The sequence below is a fragment of the Equus asinus genome, chromosome 2, assembly GCF_041296235.1.
Source record: "Equus asinus isolate D_3611 breed Donkey chromosome 2, EquAss-T2T_v2, whole genome shotgun sequence".
Classification (NCBI taxonomy): domain Eukaryota; kingdom Metazoa; phylum Chordata; class Mammalia; order Perissodactyla; family Equidae; genus Equus; species Equus asinus.
The window spans coordinates 75,655,083-75,662,450 of record NC_091791.1 but is presented as its reverse complement, the minus strand read 5'-3'; positions in this window follow the sequence as shown (position 1 = coordinate 75,662,450).

Below are 7,368 nucleotides of genomic sequence, written 5' to 3'. Positions count from 1 at the left end.
TTTAAACACACACATGCACATACACACACACACAATACCATTCAGGAGATGTTTCAACTTGGGCTTCCTCCTCTGTAAAATTGAGTAACGATATTTACTTTCTAGCGGTGTTGTAAGAATAAATTAGACAGAGTATGCAAAATTTCTTAGCACAAAGTGCCTAAAAAATTACTAGTTCCCTTTCTCCCCACCTTCATGTCACCTGAAATCCTTGCTGTGGGGATCGTGCATGTGAAAGTGAACAGAACTGGCACGATCTCAGAGTGCTCAGCCTCTAGCAGGAGACAGCAAACAAGGGAAGACACAGGATGCTGTCAGGTAGCATGAAGAAAGTTCATTTGACATGATAGGGGAGAGAGCAACCAGGGGCCCTTTAAGACGAGAGTTAGGGCCAGCTTCTTGGAGGGCCGAAGACACTGCTCCTTGGAGTAACTATTTCTCTTGTGCTTCCTCAGTCAGAGCTTGTAGAAATCATTTCTTGTGTTTATATAATTGTGGGATAAAAATGTCAGATGGGTTTCAGCCTGAGTAAGGGAAGTGTCTTCCTTTTGGAAAAAAAAACACTAATAACAAATACAACAAGTCTGTTTGAATCTTGTCCTTCATGGATTAAAAAGTGCCTTTGAAGTTAGTCAAGAAGTTCCAAAGGGAAGAATGTTCATTAGCTTTGTCTTCCTAAATAAAAGAGAGTAGTTGTTTGTGCTATAGATGGTAAACCTTCCTGGGTCTTAGGAGAGCATAACTCAAGGTACAGTAGCATGGGGTGGCCCTGCCCCACTTCTTGTATAACAGGCTTGAGAAAGGGAAGATGTCTTTCTCAAAAAGTCTCAAAAGTCTGGTCAAAAGTCTGGTCTTGTTCTGAAAGCACAAAGGAGGAGAAGGTAGGGGGAGGTCAGGTACTCATCCAAAAGTGTCTGAGCTCTGACCACAGAATGAAGAAGCTGCAATAGGTGGTTCATCATTATCCTCACAGCAGGACCCCTACAAAGATATGCAAACTTCTTAAGACTCAGTCTTATTCCTCTTGTTGTTCCTGGCATGGGACAGATGACAGCTAAACAAGCAACGGGGCTGGGAGGGGCTGGTAACATCAACCTGAGGACTATGAAGTCATCTATCCTAGGGCAGGCATGGGGAGATAGGGTTCTGGACAATTGATTGCTTTTTGTTTCTTTCTCTAAATCTCCAATGAATGAGCATTTCTTTAGTGCTCAGTGGTAGTCAGTGCTTAATTTTACTTAACTGTGCAAATGGGCCAGGAGAAACTGAAATGAGCTATAAATGTTTGGAGCTGGCCAAAAGAGGGTGGGGTTCTACAAAACACACTCCAGGGGAAAATGACTAATCAGAAGAACCCATCCCCAATCACTTCCCTGGCCAGTCATGTTGTCCTGCTGGAAGGGCACACTTTCCTACTGCAGTTATGGGCACAGGGACTGCAAGGCTTCCTGTGGACATGCCACAAGGTCTACTCCATGAGTTCAGGATCATGCAACCAGCTAAATGGGAGGTTAGAGCTGCTCTGATGAACTTAGGCTCATGCTGCCTGTCTGCTTTGCCAACCACAAAAACCATACTTTCCAGCAAGTTGCAGGCTCTCCAATAACTCAACCTCTCTGGGATCTATTTACAGCTTCTCTGTGCCTGGCATTGTGCTGGAGACCAAGAGAGGAATAAGATACAGTCCCTGCCCTCAAGTACTTCAGGATATGTTGGGGGAGATGGAGACTGGAGCAAATACTGATGGGAGAGAATGGTAATGTGTCAAAACATGGTATGAGCAAAAGTTATGGGAACTCATAAGAGATTCAACTAATTCTGCCTGGAGGAGTCAAGGAGGGCTCCATGGAAGAAGCAATACTTTTGTAGGTTCTTGGAGGTGGAAATCAGGAGACAGAGAAGGAGGCTAAGGGTCCTCCAGACCAAGGGAAGGAAATATCCCAAGATTTCATGGGAATGATAAGATATGGAGTGTTCAGGAAAGAGTACAGTATTTGAAGTGTGGTGTGATGGTCAGTTTTACGTGTCAACTTGGTTATGCTAAAGTACCTGGTTATTCCACCATACACTGATCTAGATGTTGCTGTGAAGATATTTTATAGATGCAATTAATATCTACAATCAGTTGACTTTACATAACAGAGGTGGTCCTGGATTATGTGGGTGGGCCTAATCCAATCAATTGAAAGGCTTTAAGAACAGAACTGAGTTTTTCCCTGAGGAAGAAGTTCCTCCTGTGGACAATGTCCTGTGGACAGTAGCATCAGCTCCTGCCTGAGAGTTTCCAGCATGCCCTTCCTGACAGCCTGACCTACAGATTTCAGGCTGACTTACCAAAATCCCACAATCGCATAAGTGAATCTTTGCAACAAATCTCTTCATATGTACACATATCCTTCTGGTTCTGTTTTTCTGATGGAACTCTAACTGATACACAAGGGAAGGGCTGAGGAGTGAGTGGATAAGAGCAGAAAGAGCGAGATCATGTAGGGCCAGTGCACAGAGTGAGGGCTTCGTCCTAAAGGCAAGTGATTCTCAACAGTATTTGCACCTGGATCAAGGGCTTGGAGGATAGGGATTTCAGCCGGGGATGAAACAAGAGACAAGCCAGTCAGTCAACACTTCCAGCCCCTGCATTAGTTCACCTTATGTTCAACTGGAGCATCTCCAATTTTACCTGCTTCCTTTCATTTGAAAAAAAGGATTCACTCTTCAGGAACTGGGAAGCAATGATGCAAAAAACATTTCCAGAATGATGGCATGGGGAGCTCCACAGACACTCTCCAAAGTGAAACAAACATTACTGATGAAAATTAAAAGCAAAACAAAAAATATTAAAGTGAGTGGAAATTTTCCTAAAAGCATACAGCAAATGAATAAACAGTTATCCAGGAAAACCTACTAATTTCAGGAAGAGCAGTGAGAGTCTGCAGCATTTAAACCTTGACCCACTCCCTCCCTCCCCTCCATCCAGCTCAGTGCAACAGAAACTCCGCTCTGGGGATGAGCAGCTAAAAAGATAGGGCTCCCTTGTCCCCAGCTCCCAGTATACAACTATAGTTTCACCCTGGATGAGGCAGACCACCACCATTTCTCATCTCATCTAGCTCTACACTGCAGAAGCTCTGTTCCAGGCAAGCTTGATCGAGAGGTCTAAAGCTCCTTTATTCCACCCAACCTCCACTCTTAGGGCAGAAGCTCTATTCCAAGCACAGCAGGCTGAGAATAATGGGCCCTGAATGCCCTTACCCCAGATCACTCATAGGGTGGAAATTCTATGCCAAGAGAGGAGGTTCCATGCCAGGAGAGGCAGAAGGACAGGAGCTATGCCCCACTCACAGAGAAGAGAAGTCATGTGACAATAGCATGCCACTGTCTCCAACCTAACTCCATAGCAGTGGCATGGTGGACCTGCCCAGGGAGAGAGGCAGGCCATAAGAAAAGAGCTTCAGGGGCCGGCCCCATGGCCGAGTGTTTAAGTGTGCACGCTCCGCTTCCAGAGCCTGGGGTTTCTCTGGTTCAGATCTTGGGTGCAGACTTGGCACCACTCATCAGGCCATGCTGAGGCAGTGTCCCACGTAGCACAACCAGAGGCACTCACAACTAGAATATACAACCATGTACTGGGGGCTTTGTGATGAAGAAGGAAAAAAAAGAGATTGGCAACAGATGTTAGCTCAGGTGCCAATCTTTAAAAAAAAAGAGAAAGAAAAGAACTTCCTCGTTCTCCCTAAGGAAACTGACTTTATTTGGAAAAGAGCATGGGGAAACTCAACCTTAAGGGTACTGTGAAAAACAGTGGTGATTTTGGTCATAAGCAATTAAGAAGAGGATGGTAGCTTAATGAGAGCAACAATCTAAATCATAAACCCACCAGAAGTGTACAATACAAACCAAGCGAGGAAACAGCTAAGAAGAGCCTTCCTAAGTTAAAATAAACTTCAAAGACAGGTTTCAAAGACTGCTCTCATAAAAGCTCCAAATATTTAGATCAGACAGTAGAGCAATCGATGCCTCAGGGAACTCTCAAAAATGACAGAGCAACCAGCCATCAATTACTGGAATCTAATAGTGGGATGTGATGACCAAAGAGGCAGAAACTTAGCAGATCAGGGAAAGAGAGAATCAAAGAGAGCACTGTTAAAAACCTTGGCATCCCAACTTGAGAGTACACATACCCAAGCATACAGCCCTAAGGAGTGACATCAGAGGGCCCCAAAATTGCAAGAGAAATAAACTTCAACATATAGTCCAGTCAAGTCAATAAAAAATAAGGAATCTAATAACAACAACCCAAGAAGGTGAGGGGCAGAGAAAAGTCATATGAGTATCCAGAGTTGCTAAAAAATATTATCTAAAGCATCCAGTTTTGAACAAAAAATTTTAAGACACGCAGAGATACAGGGAAGTGTGATCCGTAAAAAGAAAAGAAGCAAGAAACAGAAATTGCCTTTGAAAGAGTCCAGATCAGACATAGCGCAAAAACTTCAAAGCAACAATTTTAAATGTGTTCAAAAACCTAAAGGAAACTATGCTGAAAGAGTACAAGAAGGTATGATGAAATATCTTGTCAATTAGAGAATGCCAATAAAAATGTAGAAAATATATTTTAAAAATATCAACAACAACAAAATGAATATTCTGAAGTTAAAAAGTACAACAATCAAAAGGAAATTTTCACTAGAGGAAATCAGCAGTAAACTTGAGCAAGCAGATGAAATAATCAAAGAACTTGAAGACAGATTGATAGAGACTGAAATCTAAAGAACCAAAAGGAAAGAACAATAGAGAAAAATAAACAAAACCTCAGAGTAATATGAAAAACTATTAAGCATACCATCAGATACCTAATGAGAGCACTAGAAGGAGAGGAGAGAGAAAAATGTACAGAAAAAATATTCAAAGAATTAAAGGCTGAAGACACCCAAATTTGATGAAAATTATTAATCTACACATCCAAGAACCTTAATGAACTCCAAGAAGAAATTCACATCCAGACACCTCATGGTCAAAATATTGAAAGACAGAGAGAAAATTAAAAACAGCAAGAGAAAACAATTCATCACACATAATGAATCCTCTGTAAGGTTAACAACTGACTTTGCATTAGAAAAAATAAAGGTTAGGAGGCTTTGGGATGAAAATTCAAAATATAGAAAGAAAATAAAACTGTCAACCAAGAATCTTAGATCCATTTAACATAGTATAGGAAGTTCTAGCCAAAGTAATTAAGTAAGAAAAAGAAATAGAGGCATCCAAACTGGAGAGGAAGAAGTAAAACATTATCTCTGTCTGATCTTCTGTGTACAAAATCCTAAAGATTCCACACGCAAAAAAAAAAAAAAAATTAGAACAAATAAACAAATTCAGCAAAGTTGTAGGATACAAAATCAACACACAAAAATCAGTTGCATGTCTATACACTAATAATGAACACTCTGAAAAGGAAATTAAGACAACAATGCCATTTACAACAGCATCAAATATAATAAAATACTTTGGAATAAACTTAATCCAGGAGAGAAAGACTTGTACACAGACAACTACAAAACATTGCTGAAGAAAATTACTAACACAAATAAATGAAGTGAATCTCATGTTAATGAACGGGAAGATTTAACATTGTTACAATTCCAGTACTGCCCAAAACACTGTGCAGATTCAATACAATTCCTATAAAAGTTTAAATGCTGTTTTTGAAGAAATTGAAAGTCCATCCTAAAATTTATTTGGAACGGCAATAGACCTTGAACAGCCAAATAATCTTGAAGAAGACAAAGATGGAAGTATCATACTTCCTGATTTTAAAACTTAGTACAAAGCTACAGCAATTAAAACAGTGTGGTATTGAAAAAAGACAGATATATAAACCAATGGAATAAAATAGAGAGCAGAGAAGTAAACTGTGACATACATGGTCAGATGATCAACAAGGGTGCCAAGACAACTCAATGGATAAAGTAGTTTTTTCAACAAATGGTGCTGGGGAAACTGGATATCTACACACAAAAGAATGAAGTTGGACACCTACCATACCCCACATACAAAAATACACTCAGAGTGGACAAAAGACCAAAACTCAAGATCAAGACTATAAACCTCTTTTAAGAAGACAGGGGAAAATCTTCATGGCATGGAGTTTGAAAATGATTTCTTGAATATGACACCAAAAACAGAAGCAAAAACGAGAAAATATAAATGAGACTTCATCAAATTTAAAAACTTTTATGCATCAAAAGTACAGTCAACACAGTGAAAAGACAAGCCATGGAATAGGAGAAAATATTAACAAACCATATGTATGATAAGGGATTAACATCCAGATTATATGAAGAACTCCAACAACATGACAACAAAACAATTAAAAACACAATTCAAAATTATGCAAGACTTTAATATAAATTTCTACGAAGAAGATATACAGAGCCAAAAACATGCTCAACAAACACATCAACAGGAAATTGCATATCAAAACCAAAATGAAACATCACCTCACACAAGATACAATGTCTATTATAAAAACAACATAAAATAACAGTGTTAGAGAGGATCTGGGAAAATCAGAACTCCTTTGCATTGCAAATGAAAATGCAAAATATTGCAGGCACTGTGGAAAACACTATGGTGATTGCACAAAAAATGAAACAGAATTATCACACGACCCTGGGCATTCATCCCCCAAAACATGAAAGCACCAACTAGATAAGGTAGCTTAGAGCAACGGTCACAGTAGAATTAGTCACAATAGCCAAATGGGGAAAACAAACAAGATGATATCATACAGAAATATGTATGAACGAAAGGTAGTATAAATTTACAACGGAATATTATTCGGGCTTAAAAGGGAATGACAAGCAAAAGATAAAAGGAAGAGCTGAGACAGAATTGGATCCCAGGCAGGAGGGCTTGAACTTAGACACTTGGGGAAGGGGACGTCTTTAAGGCAAGACAACACAAAAGGACCCGTACCAACTCCGGTGCGGAAACGAGGGTTTCTCGCGAACGACGGTATCAAGGACAGCCAGGTGCCGACTTGGAGAAGCTGACACACGGCGCAGGCATCAGAAAATCCAGAAGCCGTCCCGCTTGGGATGGATGGCCAGGCCCGGAAGGCTCCTGTCGAGCCCAGTGGGCCCCGTCCTTCTGTAGGTGCTGTTTGGAGAAGCCTGACCCGGGGTCTTTCCTAGATGGGCTCTGGAAGACGGATGGGCTGCCGGCAGCTTGCCGAAGCTGTCCGGGCCTCCGCAGCCCGGAGCGGGATCCGTTCCATCGCACACCACGACTCGACCAACTGCTTGGGGGCCGCGCCGGCCGAGTGGACCGCTAGGGTCTCTCAGGAGCCTGGCGGGTGGGAAGAGGCCGCCGAGG